This window comes from Vidua macroura, chromosome 4 (assembly GCF_024509145.1).
Source record: "Vidua macroura isolate BioBank_ID:100142 chromosome 4, ASM2450914v1, whole genome shotgun sequence".
Lineage (NCBI taxonomy): Eukaryota > Metazoa > Chordata > Aves > Passeriformes > Viduidae > Vidua > Vidua macroura.
In genome coordinates this window covers 35,955,558-35,982,949 of record NC_071574.1, presented here as the reverse complement: position 1 = coordinate 35,982,949, position 27,392 = coordinate 35,955,558, and the positions used below count along the sequence as shown (strand labels likewise).

At 35.2% G+C, this 27,392-nt stretch overlaps 1 protein-coding gene across 4 annotated transcripts in view; it reads right to left on the bottom strand.

Annotated features, from left to right (window-relative positions):
• The window catches only part of PALLD (palladin, cytoskeletal associated protein), a 190,734-nt gene that overhangs the window by 129,581 nt on the left and 33,761 nt on the right, over positions 1 to 27,392 (bottom strand). The window contains exon 1 of one of the 4 annotated variants that reach the window (XM_053974902.1): positions 15,612 to 15,681. The exons of the other annotated variants lie outside the window; for them this stretch is intronic. The gene's annotated coding sequence lies outside the window, so the exon portion shown is untranslated. Of the gene's footprint in view, positions 1 to 15,611; positions 15,682 to 27,392 lie in introns of those variants that run through there. 4 annotated transcript variants of the gene reach the window in all.

The window sequence follows — 27,392 nt, the reverse complement described above, 5'->3', positions numbered from 1 at the left end:
AGCCTACTGATCCTCTTGGGGATAAGAGGATTATTTTCTAGCCCTGAGAAGACAACAATACTTCTGGCAAATTAAAAAACCCCAAACCAAACCCAACCTGAAAGAAAATAACACAGAGGAACAAATGCACAGCAGACACTTTGAGAAAAAGAAAATTCTCTATATAGAGACCATAGTTTTAAAAAGATATCTCTTTCATAAGTTCTGGATACCAAGTATAAAAATATCAACTCATTTCCCTATCTTTTTGTTGCAGGTTCTCAGTATGGCATTAAGTGTGCAAATAGAAACAAAACAGGCAGAGACATCAACAAAATGGTTTGCAGATATGAGTACATATCAGTCCCCAGAATAAGTCTTCCAGCATTCCTGCAGGCCATGCTACAGTTCATGCAAATTTGTAGAGAACTGTCCTCTTGAAGGAGAACAGAAACTACTGTAAGATGTCAGATAATGGCTGACCAATTAAAAAAAAAAAAAAAAAAGGAACACTTTATATAACTGAATTCAATTTTATTAGTCATTCACTATCTTGCCAAATTTCAAATTACACTGAATTTTTCTGCTCTTTCCCACTTTTTTCTTCATCCTCTTTCCACCATTTCTCTTCTTGTGTGCATTTCCACTCTTTGCCTTGCTTTTCTTCAACCATGCTTAGTTTACACCTATATTATCTCTCCTGTATATTAAAATTATAGCAATTAAATATTTAATGCAGACAGTGAAACAATCACTAGACTGGAAAGTCAACAGACAAGGAAGAGATATTTTGGTAGCAGGGGAACAATGAGTAGGTACTCATTTTTCATGCTTCAAACCCTCTTTGCTTTTCCACTGGCTACACTGCAGCAAAACCAGAACAGCAAACAAAAAAGGACAGTCAGATGCCAGGTAAGCAGCAGTTCATGCACACTGACATCAAGCAGCAAGGCACACAATGTGCCTTTCTATTCACTCGTCTTTTCTTTATGCCCTCACAATCCTCCATGCATGGAAATACATAGGAGCACGTGTGTCTGGGATTTTAATGACCCTGAACAAAATATAAACAGAGTTGAACAGTACACTGACTAAGTAAGCACAAGGGTCTTAAGAAAAACAGTTCAAGGTTCTCTCTAATGCATAATCCTGCTGGAACTTATGTTTTTTGAGAGTCACTGAGGAATAGAGAGGTTTTCCTCTCTGCACACTCTTAAAGTTAATTTAAAATGGCAGCTGAAGTGAAACTTTAAGATATAGCCTTAGGGAGAAATTATAATAGGGAACTCTGACCACTACAGAAAGTGCAGAGAGATAAGTTGTAAATTAAAAAGTAATCTTATCCTTAGTGGTGTTAAGTATGTCCAGCAAGAAAAGTCAAAGTGAAATACTCTGACATTCCCGTACTGGCAGAGTCAGCATTTCCATCACAATACTGTGTAACTCCCATTTTGCTTTTCTCCATTGAAGCTAAGCAGTCCAACACTTCCAGACTATAAAACATTACTACCTAAAGAACTTAACCTGATTTTTAAAAGAAATCAGCTTTTTCGTAAAAGATTTAGAGTATACTGCAGAAATCAAATGATTCAGATGCTTGTAATTCTCTACACAATGCCCAATTTTTGTGCAATAGATATTTCATTATTTGTATAGGTAATTCATAAGAGAGTCACCAATAACAACATACATACTTTAAATATTTATATACTGTAATTCTAAGGAAAAAAAAAAATCCTGAATATAAATGCTGGTGCTTTGGCTGAACCTTCAGTTAAGCAATTAAAAAATGTCTCTATATACTGAAAACCATAGAAGCCAATTTTATAATAAAAAGTGTGTTACATTATAAGCAGTGTACATTAATTTAACTGATTTAACTGATTCTTCAGATGTTGCACAGTGTTCTTCCAGGTCTCACAAATTTCAGTGAGGATTTGACATCCAGCTGAGTAAATTGCACAATTAGGTACTTGGACACCAAAACTGTCCTCCTAAAGTACCAAAGAAATGGCAAGAGACTACCAAAATTGTTGTATTTTCAAGACATGTATCAACATTTCAGTCTGCCATTTCCTACAGGCTAACTCTGTTTCTTCTGAAGAGAAGCTCTGCATCATGTTTTGTGCAAGGATGCAAAGTGGAGGGGTACAGAAGTAACAGATGAGACCCGCTGAGCCATGGGCAACAAAGCTTCCAAGCTTCCAAAGCTTCAGTCTGTGAGCAATGGCATCTGTCACCGATTGCAACCTCCAGTAAAACTCCAAAGATTATTTTTTTAGCTTATTCCTGTCATTAGGAAAATTTCTTCCCTGCATTCTTGTGTAGGTTTACCAAGCCTCTTTCAGTCCACCTTACCCATGGAACAAGGATTCTACTCGGTTTCAGCTGGGGAAATAATCTGAAAGTTAGCTTGAGATTCTGATAGTTTTGGACAAGGTGCTCAGAGTTATAGTCTGTAACTCATGTCATTCTCTCTGGGTACTGCAATGTTCCACAGCCTTATGTAGACGTGTACAGCTAATTACAAAAGAAACACAGCGTTGTCAGACTTGATTAAAAAGTAGTTGTTCTGTCTTAAAAATCACAGAATCAGCCTAGAAATTCTTAAATTCCTTTCAAGATTGTATCTTGTCATTGACTTTGCAACTGGTGACCTCACTTTGTAGTTTTTAAGTATAGAAGTTTTAAAGAAAACATTTTTGATGGAAGCTTTCAGTTATCTGAATGATAAGAAAACACAAAATCAATGCTAGAAAGTATGAAAATTGAACACAACATTGAGCAAAGCAAAGATTTCTGACTGTACAACTTTCCATATACCAAACATTTTAAAGAATGTTACTTTTTAGATTAAGTTAATTTAAAATTATTTGCTCATATTATTATTTTTCTGAAGTTGCTGAATGTACTGAAATTCACTCCTATAAGTTTGCAACTGAGGCAACTATGTCTTGTTTCCTTAGATCCTTCTGTTTTATCTCAGCTTCCTATTATATTTTTAAAGGAGCATCATAGTCAAAACTACTTTGAGCATTATAATATGAACTGAAATACAAATTGGTATTTTTTATTAATTACTTTTTAAAGGAATGATTGCAACTATATTTAGATTCATTTAGATTCATACGTGGTTTTTGGGGGTTTTTTTGAGTTTAGAAGTAGTTGCCTTGGTGTGAGAGAAGCACAAACAGTAATTTAAATAAATAAACTGACCTTTTTTTACATTAATCATAATTTGATTATGTACTATAAAAATTAATGAAAAGAATGAGTTCATAAAACAAACACATTCTAATTTAGTAAAATTTTATCACTACAAATTGCATGTCTCTGTGTTAATCCTGCAGTGTTATAAAAGTTGGAAGATATGTATGCTGTGAGGCAGCAATGAAATACCTGGATATAAAGGGAAAAAATATGAGATTTAATGAATAAAACTGAATTACACATCATGCCTATAATGCAGAAGTTTAATGCTAATCTTTTCCGTACATAACCAGAGATACTATACCATGTAGAAAAGAGGTACCTGCTTTATGACTTACATGCAATCCAAATTTATTGATTTCTGATTAATATAAATTTCTGTAATAACAAGTTGTGCAGGAGGTTAAAGTAATGTTCACTACTTTCCATTCATTTCTTGCCGGAGTAACTTTTTATAAAACTGGATATGCTCACTATTTTTTAGAACTCTGATTATAAGGAAGATACATAAATATTGAAGATAAAAACAACGAAAAGTATCTAGCAGCTTTGTTGTTGATCTGGCTTCAAAGTCTCATAGGTACATTTATGCTATGCAGCAAAGAAAGCGGGGAAGTGACTCTTGTTGTTGGCTGCACTGTGGGGTTGGTGCAAATGATATTTCGTAAATGGCTCAATGGTATCCAAATGAGATACCACATTTCAGGTAATCCTGTTTCATCATGCAGATCAAAGACATTTGTGCAGCTGTTTTTATTCAACAAGAACAGCAGGGAGATCATATTTCTTTAACTGGCCAAAAAGCAGTCAATATTAAAGGGAAAATCTGTATGCTTACCTCTCTAATCAGAATGAACAAATATCTCTTAAAGAAGTTTCTTGTAAAACAGTATTGTTTATGTTATAGTGAACCTTCTGAAATTACAGAATGCTGAAATACATGCTGAATAAGTTATTTTCCATTTTTGAAGCCCAAAGCTTAAACTATACATCACATCCTATTTTGATCTATGTTTACCCTTTGCCACAAAAGATTTATCTTTTTTTCCATATCTTTCTCCATTAACAAAACACAAAGTACTTATTATTCTTAATCTTAACTATATGTTTTCTGAAGACAAAAGCATTGTTCAGGTGTAGGTGTAACCTGCAGATTTCACATTTTCAGAAACCTTTCACAGAAATTTCTTTTCCCTCTGGCCACAAGCCTGTGCTATAAAAGTGTCACTTTCAGAAGAAGCTGCAATTTAAGTGACAAATAGATGTAGATAGATAATTCACTTTCTTCTATATTTTTGCAATCATCAGGTCAAGAAAGAGTGAAAATTCTGTTCAATTCAAAGACTGCTTATGTCTTATGAACTACAAACCAGCTTTCCTACAACAGGTATGTTGATTATTTGTGACACGTAAGCTATGTATTCAAAAATAATTCATTTCATCTAGCAACTTCTATAACTAGTGAATTTGAATATATGTATAAATTTAAAAGCTACGTGACCATGTTCATACATGTGAAAAAAGCATGAATTAAAAATCCAGGAATAAATTATGTTCAATGTAAGATATGAAGCTTTCAACACTTCTATCTGTAAGACATTTTTAAGGGCTGTTGGACTCATTAGATAACTGCAGGCTCTTTACATCAGTTTTCTTCAGAATATTCAGAAAACTTATAGCATTACAAGTTATTTACAATATTTAATGTATCAGTTTCCATACATCATCTCTTCTTGGACAACTTATTCTCACTGCATTTTCTGGAGCACTATTTTGTACCTGACATCTAAATGTTTATAGAAGAGTATTTTATGTAATCTATTTGACTAAACCTGAGTTCCTGCCACATGTATGCATAATACCACCACTTCCAACTTAGCCATACATTTGGGATAAATGTAAAAAGGGGTTTTGAGATCCAGTGCAGTTTGGGCCAACTAGCTAGAGCCTCTTTGTGAGTGCCTAAGCAATAACTCTGCTGTCTTCCAGGCTAGCTACACTGAAGAAGGATAAATCAGAGTAACCGAAGAGAAAACTGCTATTCTCCTGAAAATTCAGAATATGCACTTTCTGGCACAACTGAAGAGTCAAAAGAACTCTTTGCTTCGCTCCAATTACAATTCTGTATTTCAGTAATGAACGTCATCACTCAACAACTTGGATGGCTGCGCTTGACAATATTTAATTTTTTTCAAGCTCCCATTACATGTTGAAACGGAAATAAATTTCCTTCAGAACAAAGCCAATATTGTGTCACAACAAAATACTTTCAACTTCAGGTGGCTAAATTCTCTTCCCTTCACTGGAATCTGTTCTCCTCAGCTATAAGACCCCAACATTTAAGTATAAAACCTGCAAATATCACGCAGAAAAAAATATTGCATTGAAAATACCTCCAATTTGCAACAACTCAACAGTTTTATTATATATATATCTCCATAATCTACAGTACAGTATATTTTTTTCAATATTATTAAATGCAAGATATGGCAAAATAATTGAATAGCTGCAAATTTCCACTTGTTTTTAATCCCAAAAGATACCATTTACTTTTGGAAAGTGGCTGTTTGTTTCATAAATATAGTTGTAAATGTATCTGTAATCTCTCTGGGTTTTATTGGTTTCAGAAAAAAAAAATCACAAATTAAGACCTGCAGATTCTAAAGAGTTACAATCTGGTCTACAATTTCCAAAATTAATTAAAATGCATTGAAAAGGAAAATTCTTTGGTCTTCTGACTTATCTACAAATGCAATACTCTATTATGGCTCAGTAAAAACAAAAAAGCAAATGAGCAGATACAGAAAGATACAGAAGAAAAATGCTCCCATACTAGTTTTGTGATACGTTTACCTGTATTTCAGAAGTCTTTACACTGAAGTCGGTAGGTGATATGAGCAGGAAATGACAGAAAGAATTAAGTGGAGTAAAAGATCAACTTATATTAATTTATAACCTTAACATTCTCATGTAACTTAACATGTAACTTTCTCATTTTGTATTTTTAGGTTTCATATTTCACAGCAAGTTTTTTTTCTTCTGAAATATCTTCTACATTTTTATCTCCACTGCAATAGCTTGTCTCCAATGCCAAAAAACCTGGAAGCTGTTTCCATGTGTCAGAGCACAAAGACAGAACAGTTTATAAATGTGATGAATGAGCAAGTACAGTCATAAAAAGTTTGATAATAGCTGGCTCTGCAGTTCTGTGCTTAATATTACTGTAGATGCTTTTGTTAATTTTTTAATGTAATTCAGGTTTAAATGATTACCAGGTAAAGCCATTAATTTAACACCCTTTGAGAGTTTTATACTTTCAGAGGATTGTCACAAAACTATGAAACATGTTACACAGAAGAATTCAGCACCAAACAGAGGAAAAACCCCAGCACCTGAAACATACACTTTTTGCATTCAACTAGCTACTACACAGGAACTCCTATAGTTTTAGGGCATGAAAAGCCAGACACTGAGCAATAATTTCTTTCATTCTGACAGGTAATTAAATTGACTGGTTTTGTACAACTTCCTTCAGGGGCCTGGAACATCTTACCCTGAAGTCAAAGTGTGGTAGACATTATCTGCATTTCAGGTTGTTCCACTAATTCATTTGTAAGTAAGTCAAGCAGACCCCTTCTGCTTGTGTCTGTAGCTGTGCCAGCAAAAAAATTGATTGATCTGCTGCTTTGTTTAATGCAAAGATTATAATCTCTTCTCCCAAAAATCAGAATGTTAGATTTCCAAAGTAGAGATGCTGCTCTGTATTTTTCACCCTGTAGCTAAAGGATTTTGCTCTGCATGGAAATACACAGACACAAATCTTCTCTCCAAAATGGACTTGAAAGTTAATTCAGGAAATTTTGCCTGGTTTATGTCCCATGAAGCATCCTCAAATATTTGTTTAAACAAAGTTACAGAAAGATATTCCAAATATATTAAAAATTGTCCTCAAATGCATCCAGCCCTGTACTGAGAGTACAGAAGTAGTGCATAAAGTATATGAGAACAGAGTTAAAGTTTAGTGCTTCAGAGAAAACACACATATGGTATTAGAGATAACATGCCTGTTTCCATTCAGATTTTTCTCAGCTTCAGAGCATGCTGAAAGAGCCCACTAGAGCAGCCTAGGCCTTCCTCATTTTATTCCACCATTTCTCTGTTAGGTTGGGTATACCCTTATGTCTATTTTCAGTACGAACATTCACCATAATTTTCCACAGTGTCTAGCATATGGCACATCTTATTGAATATAAGCATTGGACTACCTGTTAACAACAGTCTAGACAGAATCTATTGCACAATGAATGTTCTTGTGTCGCAGCTGCTGAATAAAAATGTTTCTCTAAAGAAAAGCTCAATGAATAGATCTGTAAGCACTGAAACAGTAACTGGACATGAGATAATTAGGTATGTTTTACTATTGAGAAACTGAGGTTAAACACTTTGTCCATTGTCTCCCAAGAAAGGTGAAAGCCATCTTAGAACTCAATTTCCACTGTCTTAACTCGAAGGCCACCTTCTATGTGCTGACCATGTCTCTAAAATAAGAGCAGATTCTGACCTTGCATTACCAGACGTACTGCTAGCCATAAAATTATTCAATCTTTTTGGAAGCTAGCAGATTGGCATGAAGAGATGGATGTAAGTTATTGTACAGCCCTGCATGCCAATGAAATACTGGAATTTCATTCTTAGTGGTCTGCTTACCTGTTGCAGAAGGATATTATGTGACTACTTTCCATGACATCTGAAGGCAGTCATGCACCTAAGCACAGTAAATAGCTGTAACTTTGTTCACTTAGACTGAAGATACCATCACTTGGTTTATGTTGACCTATGCTTAAATGAGTTACTACTTCTGATATTTGATAGGAAATTAAGAAAATCATGGAAGGAAGGAAAATAAAAAAATTAAAAGGCAGTGAAGATGGTTAGAGCAGGTTAAAAAAAAAAAGCATTTAATAATCCTGTGTGAAATGCTGAACATTTTTCAGACACAAAGAACTGTCGAGTCTTGTAGGATTAACATGATTCCCTGTCTAGCTGAAATTGAATGCATAGTGCCTATAACTGAAATGCCACTCTTAGCTATCGTGTATACTCCTTTGGCCAGAAACAGATTTTCAAAGAGCACGCTGTCATTATTTTGCCTTCATGGGGAAGAGCACCTATTACAGAATTGCCAGGCATAATCTTCCAGTGAAACACCATTCTGAACTTTGAGGGAAGGACTGTAAAGAGTTAGAAGTAAGAAAAAAGATGTGAAGTTATAAGGATGAAATTGCATTTATGCAATTTGAATTCTACACATAAGGTAGATTGTATTTAATATGATTGTGGCGAGTTAATCAGTGCCAACTCAAGGCTGACAACAGACATATCATGAAGAAGTAATATGTATGACTATGTAATATGTATAAAATATGAAGAAGTAATAATTCTACTCAAAACCATTATACTTAAAAGGGGGAAGAAGATGAAAACTGCTTGAGACCAACCACTCTAGTCCACAGAAAACAAACCAACAATATTAAATTACGAAACCTTAATAACTTGCAAATCAACAATAAGTAAAAGGAAACCTCCATTCAGGATGTATAGTCTTGTTCATACGGAACACATGGAAGTGGTAACCATGGAACTTGTTGGTTTACCTTGAAAACTGGAAAACATCTTTAGATATTTAGATGTTTGGAAAGATGTTTAGAAAGCTATTATATCAACTGTGACATACACTGCCATCACTGTGCATTTTATAGGCACAACTAAATTATGCCTATAGAAGACAGTTATCTACATGATAGTAGCTTAATAGATAAACTTCTAATTGGCACTTGCAACATTAGCTAAACTAGATCAAATTAAATGCAAAATGAAACCGTATATAGCCAATACAAAAGGATTCCATTTTTATATGGGTACTATTCTTACTATCATCTCCCTTTTTCTGCTCGATTATTTGTAAGCTAGAGACAGTCAGTATAATTTGCTGAGCAGAAGCTAAAATACTTGATTCATTTGGGTCAGGTCAGCAACTTAGTAACTGACAACAAAGCAAGGAAGCTGTCAGCAGTTTTGTTAGTGCCTTGCATTACATATGACAGCAGTCAAATTTACTCAGTGAGAATTTACTCAGCCTGCAGAGATTGGCATCACTCAGCAGAGTGCCATAGGATGTAGAGAACAAGCACCTCAGTCCTGCTCTGACTGTGGTTTTCAATACTGGCAACAGGTCTTGGAAGGCTGGGATGTCAATGAAGGAAACTGTTGTCATCAAAGAACTCAAGATTAGGATGCCCTATATTCACAGACATTTGCAACTGTTGCTTATTTCATGTATTTATGGATAGAAAAAGTACCATTTTAACAAGTTAGTCTCTATGCCTACTGGTCTGTAGGAAACTGAAAGCTTTCTGAATTAATTTCCAACGAACTAGTAAAACAATATTGATAATACCTGTTCTGATTCATATGTAATATTATCAAAGATCATTTTCACAGTTGCTTGTGGAAAAAGGCTTGATCTCTACGTAAATAGCCATCATATTTAAAAGTAACGGTACTTTTTTGTAGCATGCTATTTTCTTACGTCCTACCTCAGAGGCAAATATAATCATAGACATAGCAAAAGGTTACCCATTAAAAGAAGTAAAACAAGATTCAAGACTTTGGACTCTGGGATAACATCTGTGGTATCCCAGGACAGATTTAGAGTGCTGTATAAAAAGTTCTAGTTGAAACAGCAGATAATAGGAAAGAACGGGTGGGGAAGGAAAATTGCCTGTCATGGAGCCTCAGCTCTCCCAAAACTTATGCCAATTTTTCCTCAGCATCCTTCACAAGAGCACTCCTTTACTGAAATTACATTCTGTTGATTTGCTCAGTTTATACAACGAGATACCTGTCATTAGGGTTAACCGCTGCAGCACTGTGCATTTTACAACACACAAGCAATCTTCCTTAGGGGAGGATCATATTTACTTCCTAAGCCTGGTCTGAGGACTAGCCATCACCTTTCTCTAAATAATAATGACTGACTTATGCTGTCTGTTCAGGTATCAGTTGAAGTGCCTTTACACACCTCACTAGCTGCAAGACACAGCCCAGCCCTCACTTCAGTCTTTACTTTCAGCTTTATCAGGCAAGCTTACATCCATGTTTGACAGCTGTCAATATGGTATAACCCTAGAGCATGCATGTACATTAATTTCAAGATTATTTTCAAATTTTTAAGATTCTTCCTACATACTGACATACACTGGCCTAGGCAGCCATGCCTCAAAGAATACCATGCATGTTTTTCACAACCAATATCTGAAATATGAAACAATACCAAGACCAGGTTTTAGTGGAAAATCAAAAGTTCCCTAGGAATCCAACAGGTTGAGGGTCAACACTCAAGACTGCTTTACGGTCTACTCCTCTTTGCAATGACTCAAGTTTATATATGCTTGCTATGACCCCTGTAAATCCTGAAATTCCTTGATTCTTATTTCCTTCCCCAATATGCCTCACTCCATTGTTTGAGAAACTGTCTGAAGAGAGAGTGTTTATTTTACATATTGCACAGTTTACATTGCACAGTGCAATGTAGACTGCACTAGCATTACAATCAGAAAAAAAATGTAAGTAGTCACAGTTTAAGAAGAATGACAACTTTCACTCTATTAACAGATGAATAACTGTATATGTACATACCCTATAAAAGCTGGCCTAAAGATGCTTCAAAGAACAGGATATTCTGGTATATATGTGAAGACACAGGAATATTCCAATATTACCACCTATACAACACAGCAGAATCTTGTCACCTTTGCTTCACTTGATGTGTATAGCACTGAGGGACTCCAGAATTTGTCAAGGACTTCAGGCACAAGATATGTCTTTTAAGACTGGGCATCTTAAAGGCCAGGCTTTCTTGTGTATTTGTAAAAAGACTGTACTGTTTTATCCGCAGTACAATTAGGATTGTGTAGTATAAAACCAAATCCAGTTGATTCTATGTATTTTATATGCCTTAACTCAGTAAAACAGAACACTGACACAACACATTAACATACCAGAGGCAGGAATGTCAAGGCACTGTAGTATGTATTTTGACCTCTGATTAATTCTCATAGCAGTTACTCAGAAATAATAATAGCTTTCCCACCTGCATTATGCACTTCAAAGTCACAAAAAATCTGCAAATAACTTTTAAACATTTACGTTGTAGTTTATGTGAGGCAGAAATTAACTAACAGTGATTAATGAACTCTGGTTAATGTTTGGGTTTTGTTGGGGTATTTTTTTAGTTTTTAGACTTTTTTAAAGTTAAGAACAAAGTTCATGCATGGTCTGTAAATTTGAGAGAGATGTAATGTTAAGCACGGAACTAGCTGAAAGGGATGTACACAGCTACATGACTGATATTTTCTTCTTTTTTCCCATTTTCCCCTAGCTAAATTTATCATCCCAATCCTTAAAGATAGCAAAAATCTCGTAACTATTGTTTATTCGGTTTCCTGTTGTAGAATACTACTTCTGTATTATTTCTAGATAAATTACAGTGAATTAGTGTAAGAATTGCCTTTCATCATTACTTCATCTTCCAGATGCAAGAATAAACCGTTTTTCAATGCTGTAACTTTTGATTTGCATTCTGTGTTTGAAACACCTTGGACTTTTTCCCTCATTTCAAAAGTATCCATATAAAATAACATTCATAATCTAATACTCTCATTTGAGGGAAATTTATTTGGATGAAAGTTTTACATCAAAGGTATGCATCAGTTTATGGGAGAAATGCTATAATCCAAAAGAAAGAAGTGAGAACACTGAGGGAATAAATAAAATTTCAGAATAAATAATATGCATAAAAAGAATATAGATTATTACAATTTCATTCTTCATAATAGGGATATACTGTAGGTAGATAGTTACAAAAATTAAAGACAGTTTAGTTATATAAACTTTTCAATCCTCTTAAGAGCAGCACAAAATGCTGAGAGTAAGCAATTAAATTGTATACAGCAAAAAAAGGTCTTTCCTTTTCACTTTTGGTATTTTCCATAATGTATTTGGAGTGGAACATATTTACTGTGATTTATGACAGGGAGATCTTCCCTTATCTCTATCCTTCTCACTCTCAAATCAGGTCACCAATTAGCCTGTAGTGTCCAAAAGAATTTCTGAGATAAATTTTCTCTCTTTTAAGAGAAGTGTGTTTTCATCCCATGCAAAATATCCAAAGAAGCTATTTTTCATTTATTCAAAGGAACACTAAAAACTATTTGTTTTAACCCTGACCTTACCATTAAATGCTATGACCCAAACTCTCAGCCTCTAGGCAATTAAAAAAAAATAAATCGTTTGAGTACATCCAGCCAATGGTTTCCATGCTAAAAGAAAAGTCTAAGCCATGGAGCCATGTGGTCTCAATCAGGCAGTAAAAACTCCGTATTTTCTTAAATGCACAACTGCAGTATGCCCATAACCTCTCTTTTAAATCATCTTAACCAGATCTGAATCACTCTCACCACAAATGATTCGGTGGCCCTGGAATGTGCTGGGGTAGACAGAGTTGCTCTGCAATGAACACTGAGATATTTCCCACTTTTCTAGTGTTAAGAGAATAGTCTGCAGAAAAAAAAAAATTCTAAAAGGTTAAAGCCAAGACAAAAAGTGACATCATAGTTCAATCATTCAAGAAAAAAATGCATCTACTGCCTAATAAATCAGTGTTGTGTGCCACAAAGCACAGTGAGCCAACACAGCCAAAGAACAGCTTTTCTTGCTGAGGCAGGGATACCACAAGCAGCTGGCAGATGCATATGTAATTGTATTCACAGAGACCCACTAAATCCATTAAGCTAGCCAGAGTAGAAGAAGCTGATCAATTAAAAAAGCAGAATATACACCATTTCAGCAACAATTTGCGCAGCCTCCTACACGACATTACAGTGTTGCTTACTATATAGGCCACCACAATTTTTTGCAGTTTAGTATATACATACATGGCACTTTCTTAAAAGCTTATAGGTAGATCACTTAGGATCCAAAACTGTTTTGAGGTATCTGCATTATCTGAATGTTTGCTGCTAGCCTTCTTCACCAATCTCCTTAAGCAAATAGAAAGGACAGGCACAAAACCATCTTAGCTTCCTCAGCACATCTCAGAAAGAGTTCCAAAATATTACTTACATCTAAAGTTATAACAGAGGAAAGGGAATGTAGGTCCTTGGGGGCTCCTAAAAGTCACATTTAAACAGCAAATGAGCAAGCTTTGCTTAAATAACTGTAAGATTCTTAAATGCCATTTCCTCTTTAAAACTGTGTCTGGAGCCTGAAAGATTTCTTTCAGTCTTAATCACCTCAAAAAACAATTTAAACATGTGGCCAAAGTGATGTGCATTTAAAACAGGAATAGACCAGAGCCAAGACATTTGGATCCAGTTATTAACCTTCTTATACTTCATGGATGTAGGAATCCAGGGATTTTAGTACAGGCCCATCTCTGAACTCAACACTCATTGCCAAATCTCACAGTCAATAGAAAATATGCTTTAACATATCAAAGCAGGAAAAACAGCATAAAGATGTCAGATTTTTCCACCACATCAATGAGAAAAAATGTCATTATAGCACCCATGTAAATTGTGAAACTGAAAGCAGCTGCTGCTGAGGCAACCTGACATGGTGCCATTGGCAGAGGGGGGTCCACCTGAGAAAAACAACATTCCATTTTTAGCTCTGAAGAACAATCTTTGCTAGTTTTAGTGTGTGATTCCCATTCAGTGAATAACTTGCCATAAATAGAGCTAGTAACTACTATAGAAAGAAATGCCTTAGTACCTGGCAAGCAAAGTGTACTAAACATCCCCAATATCCTAACTAATTGTACATTGTGCTGCTGAGAACTGTTTCACAGTCAATACATAGAAACATAATTTAGCAGATAATTTTTAACAATTACCACACTTAACTGAGTATTCTCCCAAATGAAGGGTGAAAGTCAGAATGACAAAGCTTTGGTTTTGAGTTTCTAAATTAGAAAAAACAAACACACAGACCTCAAACAAACAGTTAATTGACTGTGACTGCTGTACTTCGCACAATCACATATTTGCTCATTCAGCATATTTTTCATGTGACTAGATTCACCTTCACAAATACTTGATCACCAGCAGTTAATAACTGGGTAGAGGGAAGGGAACTCTCACTTTGTCAACAAAAGACATTTGAATAAGTACTTGAAGTAATTGATGGAGCCAGAGTTAAGGCAAGGGAAAGGAATTTTTTCCCCCTTTTAAGATCTATTGTCCTAGTAAGGTTTCTTTAGAGTTTTTGTTTTAAAAGTACATAAAAGCAAAGTCAGTCACCTGGTCTTTCCCCCTTTGTCAAATTTATTATACAGTTGACTTTCTGGATTTCAAGGGTTTCTTATTTATCACTTTATTAAGATAACCCACACAGCAAGACATAATAGCATGCTGATAGCAGGGCTTATCAGTACTTTTAAAACAAATGGGTCCCTGCAGTGAACTTCCTTTGACAGCTAGATGGCATTTCTGAAAGCAATGCATTTGGATTAACCTGCCTCTGTTCTGACCATTATAAAACTTTTCCTGAAGACAATACTGAGAGATAAAAAAAAAGTCTTTGTAACAAAGCAAACCATTTTGCTAGAAAACTTATAAAGCAGCAGTCTTAACACTTTGAAAAAGCAAGAACAGCTAAATCATTTTGCATATGGGAAGAAAGCAGTCTCTTTTGCAGGACTCCTGTCCTCTCTCGGAGTCACTTATTCAAGCCTATACTCTTTTTATACTGTACATTAGCTCTCACTTGATTCCCTAGAACAGTAGACTCAAAGCTTTTTGTTTTTAAAAAGAGATTCACTTTCTCCTAATAGCGGGGAAAGGAAGGGGGAGGGGATGTGCTCTGAATGAATGCCAGTCATTTAAAACAAACTTATTTTCGGTGCCTATAAACTAGTCCTGGGATGCATATCATCTCTTTACCCTCCCCATCCTCCTGAACTTTAGTTCTACTCATATCCTCTGTGATGGAACACCTTTACTTCCCAGGTTCAGCTCTTGCACTTAAAACAAATGAGTTACTCTGCCAGTTAAAGTTACTCTTTAGTACTACACATGGTTCAAAACAAAACAGGTTTGCAGAAAACCTAGTAATAAAGCCATTTTGTAAAGCTTTCCAAAATTGTACAGACACTTATGAATTTTGTTAAAATAGATACATTCTTATAAAGCTTCTTGGAAAGGGAGAAATGAGGAACATTTTACTGCTAGGCACTGTTCCAAGACCACTATAATAGCACACACTGTGATTCACTCGTACTTTCACCCCCTCTCCTATTGTAGTAAGTTAAAGCACCCTTATAGTTTCCTGCACCTTTATACACATTTAATGCTGGCACTTACCGTTGTGGCACGGAGGGACCCCACCCCCGCAAAGAGGCTGAGAGCTGATGGTCTCTGGGTCCTTGATTTCTTGACTAGCCCCGGCTCTTAGCTTTGCTGCTCTAAATTCATTCTAGTCCACAGAGGAGCACAGAAAAATTTAATAGACAGCTGAGCTGCCAAATTCCAACCACCACGACCGGCAATGAAGACGTTCTCCCTAGTTCTGACTGAGTCCAAAGAACAAAGCCTGCTGGCAATGAGGAAGCAGAGTTTAAGTCCTCTGGCTCCAGTCCAACTGTTGCTCTTGCTGCTGCTGCAGAGTACGTGAGAGTGTTTGCATGAGCTTGTAACGCGTGTAAGAGATGGGGGCTGGGGGAAAAGAGGGTGTGTGTAAGGGGAGGAATGCTAGTCATATCCAAAAATAACATGAAGGAAGTCAAGTAGTGATCCGTCTCCCCTCATTCTCTTCTTTCTTATCGCATGTACTGAGAGTGTCGCTAGCCTAAGATTCTGATCTCAAGAGTAGGTAGAGAAAAAATTCCATTGTAACTTGCAGTTCATATGATTGCGCTTTTAAATTGTAACTGGGGAGCTGTACACTTACAAGAACATGTCACGAAGTGCATGATTTAGTAGAAATTTAGTTGATGATCCTGCAGCCAGCATGCATTTCACACTGTGTGCATTTGTTTGCAAACTGGAGAGAAAAATCAGAAACGACTAATGTAGTTTACTACACAGCAGAAAAAACAGTGTCACATTTGCCTGTCCAGAAGATCCTAAATTCCAGCCCTAGGTATTTTCAGATACTGTTAGTGTTGATTTTCAAAATAGCAAATGTTGCAAGTTTACAATATAATGCAGAAATAGGGATATGAAAATCTTTATATAGTTTAAATTTGCCCCGTTTTTCTACAGTTATTTAAAACAAATTCCATATAGAGAAGAGTATTGTGTAAAAAAGAAAATTAACACCTACAAAACAACACAAACAAGAAAACTTCACCTAAAAAAAAATCCTTCCTGAATAATCAGAAAGCTATAATGTAACTATTGTGACTTTTCTTATTCTATTAAAATCCTTTAGAATACTGATTTCAATAATTGTGGGCTTTCAAAAATCTTAAAAACAGTCATTAACAAATGAGGAACAAATTTAAAGAAAAATAATAATCCATTAATCACAGAACCTTCCAAGTTGGAAGGGACCTATAAGGATCATCAAGTCCAACTCTGAAGTGAGTGGCCCATGGAGGAAATGAACCCACAATCTCGGCATCATTAGCACTGTGCTCTGATCAACTGAGCTCATCTCATGATAGCCCCAGTATTATTTTTAGTACTTGTATTTAACTTGCTTTCTGTCAAATCAACTTAAGACCTCTAAAACTCTTTATAAACTTAGGAAGAGTCTCTATGATTAGTTAACATTTCTAAAGAATCTTTACTCAGTCTAGTAGGACTTCAGTCTCAAGGAACTCCCTTCAAAATACAGTAAGATAACACAATGCAAGTCATACTTTTATTGTGATACTCTCTGTGAAGTGTTTAATTAAGTTTTAATTTAAACATTACAATATAAAGAAAGGTCAAAGCAAAATTGGGTTTAATTTAATCTCATGATGCAGATTAGTTTGGCCCATGATTCTGAGGTGTTTGATGTGGAGCTAGGTATTTAAGAAAAGCAGAATTGGTAAACTTCAGTGATGAATGGTTTTGAAATACTAATTTTCACAACAGAAATAACAGTAGTAAAGAAGGCAGAAACTAATTAGAAAATAGGGTCTAGTGTGCTGATTTCAACAATGACAGCATAAACCAGCCACCTGTTTACACAAGACTTTGTTCCTCAATATGGGAGGCAGTGTAGCTCAGACACAGTGACTTCCATATTTAGGGTCAGTACTTGTGGACCCACCCCTGTTTTATCCTTTAGTAAAAATAATGAAGCTTTGGATAGGAGCTTAGTTTTATAGAACATATATAATACATTTTCCTTTATTCCCATTATATTAAAGAAATGACAGTTCTTTTCCAAAGCTACTAGTGGAAAACTTTTTCTGATAAATTTTAAAACTACAAATACACTCTACGTTGAAGGTAAATCTCAGAAGCCTATAGAAACCATCTGGAATGTAAGGAAGTTATGATGATTTAAGTTTGCCTTCCTGCATATTCCCTAGAGACTGAATTTCAATATATTAGAAGGCCATAAAAGTTACAGTAAATCCAAGTTCTGTATCAGGAAGTTCAGTCCTACTGTGTGGTGTACTTTCCTGTGGGTACTTGGTAGCATTACAAAGATTGGCTTCCTTTGTTGTCTTGAAGTTTGCCAGCCAAAATTTAACCTAACAAATTTCACACGTAAGGAAAGATCAAGAACAGATAAGACTACCTGAGGGCTTTTAGTCTACACCTCATCCTATCTTGAACATCAGCTGCATTAAATTTGCTGAACTGACTAATTACAGTTCTAACTTGAAAAACACTCTTCAAGTGGACAACAATAAGCCCACGTTTAATTAGCTATGCAATACAGTCTCCACACAAGAGAGGTTAGTCCAAAACCTAGTTTTAGTCCAGACATTTGAATTTGTTTTGCTATTATGGAAAAGCACAGGCTGAAAGAATATGAATTCAGCAAAATTACACAACATAAAGACAAAAAAAAAAAACAAAACAAAACAAAAAACAAAAAACAAAAACCAAAAAACATTAGGGAGCTGTCACCTTCTTTTCATCTGTCTGTTGCCATAACCAGACTCAAAGCTGTTTTCTGGAGAATTTGAATCCAGACAACTTAAAATTCCAATATCATAGGATAAATTAAGGTTGAGTATTTCAGTAGCTGATATTCCACAATGTTCATTTAGCCAAAAAATCATTACTAGCATAGATACTACATTATTGTTATTCTCCAATGTCTACATAGGTGAAACATAAAAACCATAAAAAAAATACATGAAACATAAAAAAGCCCCAAACCCTGGATTTATTTGTTATTGGGTAATTAGTGAACTAGAATGAATTTTTTTGGGGGTCTATTTGCATAAACTATTAAAACACTAATATTGTTGTTATTTAACTTAAATATAAGGCAACCCTGAAACATTTAGTAAACTTACAATAACGGTATATTTCTAATTTGCAGCTGATCTGCTCCAAGCAAGGTCTTATTTTCTGCCTACAAACAATTTAGTTGCAAGATTCAAATTCTGATGAAGATCTATCAGAATTCAGCTTGTTTTCCAACTGTTCTCATTTCTAGTTAAAGAAGGAAGGGAAACGAAAATATATACATTAAAAATTCTTTGATTGAAATGTCATTCTTGTTACATGCAGAAATGAGACACTTTGTGTTAGAAATGCTTTGACTGGTAGTATATAGCCATCACAGATTGATTGGTGCTCAGACTAAATGGTTGTAATATTTTTGAAGCAGTAAATAAATGCATCTAAATTATAATTAGCAAAAAAGAACAAATTTTAGAAAGTCTTTAAGTGTGATCACCATGATCTAAGAAAAGTATGAACTGAATGCTGGCAGTACCATCAAGATTTTCTCATATTATTGTATGGGAAGGCCCATTCAGAAAGGTTATGGCAGACCCTCCTGGACTATTTGCATCAAGAAGCCATCTTATTTTAGTTTTTTTGTCTCCCAAGAATAAGAGTACAATAAAATAGTAGCCATGTATCTAGAGGAAAGAACATATTTTACTCTCTTATTTTGAGCACTTACTAGACACATATTCTGGTAAACAGGGCAATTTAACAACTTCAGTGTCATGTATTTTGTACACACAAATAAATGCGTTTCCATTATAGCCTATGCAAATTTGGCATTCGGCAGTAAAGATTACACACTGCTTGGATGTAGGGAGCACTTGCAAGAGAAGGGCTATAATCTAATAAAAGAGACAAGAGTGGTGAAAAATGCAAAAAGATGGAAGATTGAGGTCAGACAGCCTGTATTTTCCTAACTCAAACATTTTCCTTTCGGTATCTACATACCTAAATTGTTTAAATGATGACTCAGGCTGAATTTATCTTTGATTATAAAACATTTAAAGGTTTTACTTTTTCTATCCATACATCCTTTTCATGGTTTCTGTGGCTACTGACCCAAAGCCTGTTTTTTCATCATCTCCTTTGCTCTCTTCACTCCTCCTAAAGACTTGTGATCTTTTAAAATGTGAAAAGTGGTTTTGTGGCATAGGTTTATGGAGGAACTTTTTCTCTGTAAAGATAATGTGTGAAGTATTTGCATGTTCTGGAATTATTTAATGTTGAAATTTCCTTCTCCAACACTAAAAAGGCCTAAAGAGCATTTAGGCTTTTTTAAAAGTTAGACTTATCACAATCATTTTTAAAATATTTTTTTGCCTCAGAGGTATATTTTAAGTTATATTACCTGAAATGAAAAACTAACTTCCCTCCTTCCCTATTTTTTTTTCAAAATAAATATTTTATTTTATTATTTCACATTATCTGTGCAATAAACTTTCACAGATAATATGATTTGAATCAGAGGAAAACAAATTTTTCATAATGTTTGCTTTGTATGAATATTTTCTTATTTTAAAGACAAAAGAATATACATAATTCTGTCTTTGGTTGTCCAGCGTTTCTATTTATAAACATTGTTCATTTGCTTATAAGCCGTAGAGATGGAGAAGAACAAGGTATTAGAAGCAGCTGTATAAGGTATGCATAAAAAGGCATGTATTCAGGCATCTCAGAACAAGTTAGTTAATGAGATTTCTTCCACACAATCCAAGGCCAGAATTAACACCACACCTAAATGGGAATTTTAAAGAAATCACAAGATTTTCAAAGTCAGTAACTATTAAAACAAATGGTATCTATAAGCAAAATGCTCTCCAACTTCATAACTATATCATACTAACAGTATATGATCACACAAGCCTGGTTTTCCAAATGCTCTATAGTTGCATCATAACATAAACTGAGAGAAGCACATGTTTGCTACAATTACACAAATAAAATCATCCTCATCTGTACTTAGACCTGAATGTCTGTCAAGTAGCATGACTGATATTTTAGAGCAAGAGAAGAATGTAGGAATCTGCCATTTAAATGACAACAGGAATTCCCCAAAGATCAAAATGCCCATGAGCTGTTTTATTAACCATTAATGAATACTCTCCAAATCAGAAGCTATATCTGATTTCAATGGAAATTCATTTACATTTAAGGGGGATATATGCAGGTATCCCAAGCCCAAACAAGTCAAATGGCTGAAGTATTTGTTCCCAGAACCATCTACTTCTTTTTCCTTGTTTATGGAATTCATTGTTATCCCAGGATAAGTATATAATAATTAGCCCCGAAAGAGATTCCATTTTAATTGCTTAGTGATTAAATAAAAGCACTTTAAAAGGATGCATGGACTAGGATAATGGTAAGGTGGAGATGAGGGAACCAAACATTTCCAAAACTCAACTCATCTACTTGTTTAATTCATTTACTGTCCATATGATTAACAGAAATCAGATATTCTGCTTGAGATTATTGCTTATAGGAATTATTCTTCTAATTGCTAGCTAATGTGAAAATCTTATGCCTTCTCTGATGCTTCTATTTATCTGCAGTTTTAGTTCACCTTTATTCTCGTGTTGAGAGAAAATACAAACCTAGAGTCTGGAAACTGGTAATGATTCTCCATTATATTCTACCAGAAAATAAAAAAACTATATCTTTCTGGATAGGGCACATATTCTCAGCTAGAATTGAAGATTCTCACAAATAAGTGAATACTTCAAAAGATGTTAAAGAAAATTACATTACTCCTTTCATAAGAAATTATAAATCCAGCATAGAAGTAGAAAAAGGCATCAGCTTTGGTTGTAAAAAATAAGGAGCTACACCTAAAAATTGTTTCTAATCTTACAAAATAATTTTCAGTGTTAATGCTCCCTAGTTCTGCCCCTATTCCATTCCTTTCCCCCCCCTTTCATTTTGTTTTCTGCCATTACCTGCTACTATTTACTAATGAAAATCTATTAAGAATGACAGAAAAAGATATTGCTTGAACAGAGTGTAGAAAATCCATGATCACATTACTAAAGAAACTGGAACCACAGGCATTTCACAGTCTTTCTTTCCAGGCTGACAAGGCAAATGGTTGGGACAACTGACCAGACTCCAAGAAACATCAATGCAACTCTTGTGTTCTGTGGAAGCTGAGCAACTGCTATCAGTTCTTAAACTAAGGCTTCCAACACTACCACTACATCCTTCTCTATGGAAACTGATGTCAGTAGATAATGCTGCTGCCAACTGATCACCAAATCCATTTTAGCTAAGAAACGAGGAGTCAAAATAAGAAGAAACTCATAAAAAATTCTTTGAGTTTAAACTAAGGGAAAGTAGTTTTCATTAAATTAACAAAATTTTCACTAAATCCTCTACAATATACTATTTCCCCCTTGTTCATTTGCAATTGTAAGAATCGTTGAAGAACACAGTCTGTGAAGGAGAACTATTAGTTCTTAGCATAGTTTCTGGGCTTATTTAATGTGTTTTTTGTTTGTTTGTTTTTAATATGAGCAATGCCAAAATTATTAGCTTATGATCTAGTAACTGTCAGGAGTTAAATAATTAAATGTAGCAATACAGCAAGAGGTTTGTGAGGAACAAACCCTTCCACCCACCACATATCTCATATTCTGGTGGGATTTTTGTTTGCTGGTTTATTTTCAAAATCACAATTATTTTCAAAAGTATAGGCATCATTTTATCCCATTCTAGTTGGTCCTTCAAAGAATACATTTCTACAGTATTGATTAGTGAAAGAAACAGTAAATGAAACAATCCAGCAACTGCTGCATTTCAATTTAAATAAAAATATATTTAACATTGAAACAACAAGCATTTTCTAAAAAATAGAATTAAATAAAGTGTAGCTGAAGCAAGAAAGGAATCCCCCTATTTTTTCTTGCATCCTAAGGGTTCTGTTCTTGAACTGTGATCAAGGCTTTTACTGACAGCAATGCATCTGCCATCCCCTGAAAGTCACATAACACCTATTAAAAAATAAGTTGCATTATTTACCACAAACCCATGCAAAATTATAACCATCCTGCCCCTCTCACCATAAAAGAATAAATCATTCTATTATCAGCAAACAGCATGTTGACAACCAGCAACCAAAAAGCTTTTAAATAGGAAGAACAACCACCTTGTAAAGAAACACAGTGATTAGCTTAAGCCACATGAAAAATGCTGCATTTTCCCAAGATGTGTTTACTAAGCAGTAGAAGCATTTAACGGATTTGATGGTTAGCCAGCATTTATAAATTGCCATCAAGAAAGTAGATAAATTGAAGGAAAAAAAAACCCTTTATTGGATTCTGATGTTAAATTTAATCAATACTTGTGGAGTTCTTATAGCCAGAATACCAAGTCTTAGATTTCAAAAACCCAATGATTCTTGGGATTACTTTTAACAGAAAACATAAATTGTTTGTACAAATGCCTTTTGTTAGACAAGAGAAGAATCTAAGTAAGCCAAAAATCCATACCCAACTGCTATGGTAAGAGCTGTATTCATTTCTACTTAAGTAGAAAAAGAACTATCACTACTGGTCTTTTAAAAGCAATTTACAAAGGTAGCCACAATTTTTCCTTCTCACGCTTTTGTGACATTATATTTTGAGACATATTATATTAAGAAGTTATATTTCCCTTTAAGATTAGAATATTTTCTATATCAAAGAAACAAAAAACTAGAAATTGCATTTGGATATAGAGCATAAGGACTAGAAATAACTTAGGACTTAACATTTGGCATAAAGGAAGCATTAATATCAACAGAAAATGAAATTAAAAGTAAATTTAAATAACATGCCAAAAGTATATCTTATTCATAAAAGTTTTAAAAATAAAATCTCATTCTTTGCATATTCACTTTGGAGTTGATGCATAATTTTTTTAAACAAACTGTAATGTCTCAAAGGATGATTTCCAGAAAAGATATTTTGGCACAAACACGAAGGATTAGGTTTGGGTGGGGGGAAAACTTCCCAATAGATCACCTAGCAGAGACTGTTTGACGGGATCTTAAGGGGGTCCCAGTTCATGCATCGCCTGGAACAGACCTCACTGGAACATCAATCAATACTTTTTATATAGATTCAAGCTTGCTTTGGCTGTTTGGATAGCTGTGGAGTGAAGGCTGAGTTTTACCAGGCCGCTTGCTTCACCTACTTCTGGTACAAATCCCCTTTCATGATTTGAAAAAATCTTAAAAATGCTATTCAGATGGATTAACCATGCAGCAGTAATTCTTCAAAAGTAACTTGAGGTAAACCACATATTTCTATTCTTAAATTCAGAGGAAAATGAGTCAGGAAATGAACTCATAGGTAAATTGAAAAATAAAATTAAAACCCTCCAGAAAAATCATACTGAACACATGATGCTGTTTCCCTTCTAATGCATTGCCTAAACATCGAAGAAGAGGATTTTTCATACATAAATGCTGACACCTGGGTTTGATAGTGTTTCTAGCCAGTAGTAGCCAAAGCTGTACTCAAGATTTTTTTTGCCATTGTTAATGAGATTTTAAAATTAAGGTTTTTCTGTAGTCCCTCAGTATGATGAGCACCAGTAACCAGTATCCAGAAATAAAAGCAAAGAGACTTGCCTGGTAGAACCTGGTCACATTTCCCATCATTCTGCTATGCAAGTTCTGAGCTAATTGCAGGGCAAATAGGATTTATGGTGAAAAATGGATAGTCCATGCAATACACTATCACAAATTTCTTAATCAGCAGATATCCTGCTGCTCTTCAGTGCAGTATCTGTGATCCTTGCATACCTTCAACAATAGCTTCACAAACTGGAGGGCAAACTGCCCAAGCAGTTCTGGAAACACATTCCTTGAGTTTCCCTCTTGCAGCATGGCCAGCTGCTCTATAGCAGCTGATGAACAAATGCAGAAACCATCCACAAAGCATTCGAACACTCACGAATGCTGTTGTTGCTCTCTCACAGCTTCACTGTGCACAAAAGGGTTAAGCTAGGCTGAAAGGACTAATGAGTAATGCAGCTGGCAAGACTGTTCTCCTTCCCCTCTCAGTGAAAAACTGGCTTTTGTTTCTGCCTTCAGTGAATGAACTCATGCAGCAATACCTGTTGGCAAATCGAGGCTTGTTGTATTGTTAAGATACAGACAATGCTGCCAAGTCCTTGATGTCTTCACAGATCTTTGCTACACAGATTGCTGTGCCAGGGACTCATCAGATGATCAAGCCCACACAGTGCCAGAAGTAACATCCAATTGCCACATACCAGTCAGAGCTCTCAGGACACAGATAGATCATCTCTTCTGTATATTCATAGGCTACCCTCTGGATACCATTGAAAATACCAAATTCTCATTTAAAATGAAAAACATTTAATTTTATGTGTGTAGTGAACTAATGCAAAACTTCTAATTCCTTTTCCTTCTCTTTCTCCCTTACTATACTGAATATAGGTATCATTAATGTTGATTTCTCACTACTTGTTGCAGTGATCCATGCATGTGGGGAATTGGAATAAATTTACACTTACTTGCTTATATATTTACACAATTACAAACACTGAGGCCCTTGACTTGGTGAAGGCAGAAAAATATTGCTATGCTCTAGCCTTACAAAGAAATTAAAGTTGTTAGGTAATAGTGCTCCATTTTCTATAGCCAGTTTTTTTTCACTTTGAAAATAGCCAAAAAGCACATAAACCAAGTAAAGTCTGTCCGTGCCACTGTGGTTCCATCAGAAGCTCTTCTGTTCCAAGGGCAGTTGTCTCTAGGAGAACTCACACAGTAAGTGCCTTTCAACAGAAGTGTCTTTGGAAGGAAAGCTGGGCATTTCTAAATCTGTCAAGCATGTAGCGTGCTGAACTGCATTCACCCTTTTAGTCTGGGGAGGAAGGGATGAGCCTGGCTGGTTCTAGATGGTTCACAGACAACCACTTTGTATGCCCTCTTATTTTACTTCTCTTTGGAAGAGTAGCAAGCTGCTGAATGACAAGGAGAGTCAAGTGAATGTTGCTCCAAATACAACTTACTGGGGACATGAAGTAATATTCTAATATAAAGGGCAAGCAGGTCAATACACACAAGCATGAACAATGTTTCTATTAAAATTGCTAGTACATATCTAAAATAATTGATATTAAAATGCATTCATTTCAAAATGCAACATTGAATAAAAATATGAGAGTAGTGACTTGTACAACTGAAGTACTGAACAAGACTATAAAGACTTTGAACTACTTAGAGCTCATGATATGATTTATGTAAAGCACCTCAAACTGCACAGTCTCAATTTTGCCAGCATTATATTATCTCTGTACTAAAATATTGAAGACCTTCCCTGTAAATATGCATTCAAAACCAAGAAACTTTTCTGGCTTCCTTTCCATGCCCATCAAATCTGAAAAGAGAGAAAAAAAACAAAACCAGATGCCACCCAATAAATAAGATAAATAGTCCACATCCATATTAAACTCATATCATGAAGTCAGAGGTTCAAGAACTTGCTTCTCTATAGCAAATTCCTGGTAGCAGCTCATAGTTAATGCTGCACTGCTTTTTAAAAGGAGAGTAAGACTTTTCCTTTAGATATACATTTTAAAATTGTACATAAGATTGAAATATTTCTAAGAAATAAAAGTTACTTGCTTCTGTTCAAATTGCTTATCAGAAACAAAGCTTAAGGACTTTTTCTGATGAGAATTTCAGTTTTTTTCCTTTTGCAATCCCACCTTTTGCTACCTGAAAAAAAAAATTAGTTAGAACACAGAAGTGTATATTCTGAAGTGTTCACTAGAGAAAAAGACAGGTTTAATTAGGATTTAGTTTACTTTTTTAACAGCTATTTGTATTGTAGACAGAATTTTATTACATACATAGGAGCCTGAGTGATTGACACAGACTGTGGGCACACAAAAAACTATCTCCATCAGAAGAGATTACTTTTCTTTAGATTTTGGACGCCTTGTGTAATATGGATTCTCATGCAAAAGTTCTGGCTATCCCAGCTCAATGTCACCATAAAGCATATCTAGCACCATTGGCACCATTCCCTAGTCAGAGAAATGCAAAGATAAGCTACCCAAAGGTCAGATCCTTTTAAGCACCTAAGTACAGGCAACGTTAACTCAAAGTTAAGCAGGGAAATATTGAAATCTTCTTCCAGGTGATTCATTCTGAAAAGCTTCACTAGATCCCTGAAAGCATCAGCACACAACTGAAAGCAGGCAGTTTGAAGTTCCACTTGTTAACATAAGGTCACTAAAATTAATAGATGGCAAATCTCAACAGAGGAAGCAACCCACAGAATATTACATTTTGCTTTAATGTTTATTATTTTGTATCGAAAAGCAAGAGGGGAAAAAACAACTTTAGACATCCAAAAGTCATGAGAATTTTGGAAGTACCGTGTGTTCGCATAGGATGGGGGAAATCTCCGGACAATACACTAGAGTGCAGTAGAGAGGCGTCTGAGGGAGAGTCTGTCCTGCTCCTGACAAGGACAGCGTGGAATGAAGGTGTTAGGCTTTGAGTATTTTAATCTGGCAAAATGGTATCAATAAGTCTCTGAAAGTCAAGTCAAGTGAAATTTAAAAAGGGGATTAGGTATAAACAACAGTGTGCCTGCAGATATATTACACAGAACACAAAATCCAGGCTGTAGGAGCATAAACAATCTGCAAAGGGCTGACAATCCTTCTGCCACACCCATCCTTTTAAAAGGATCCAAAATGAAACGTCCTACAATTGAC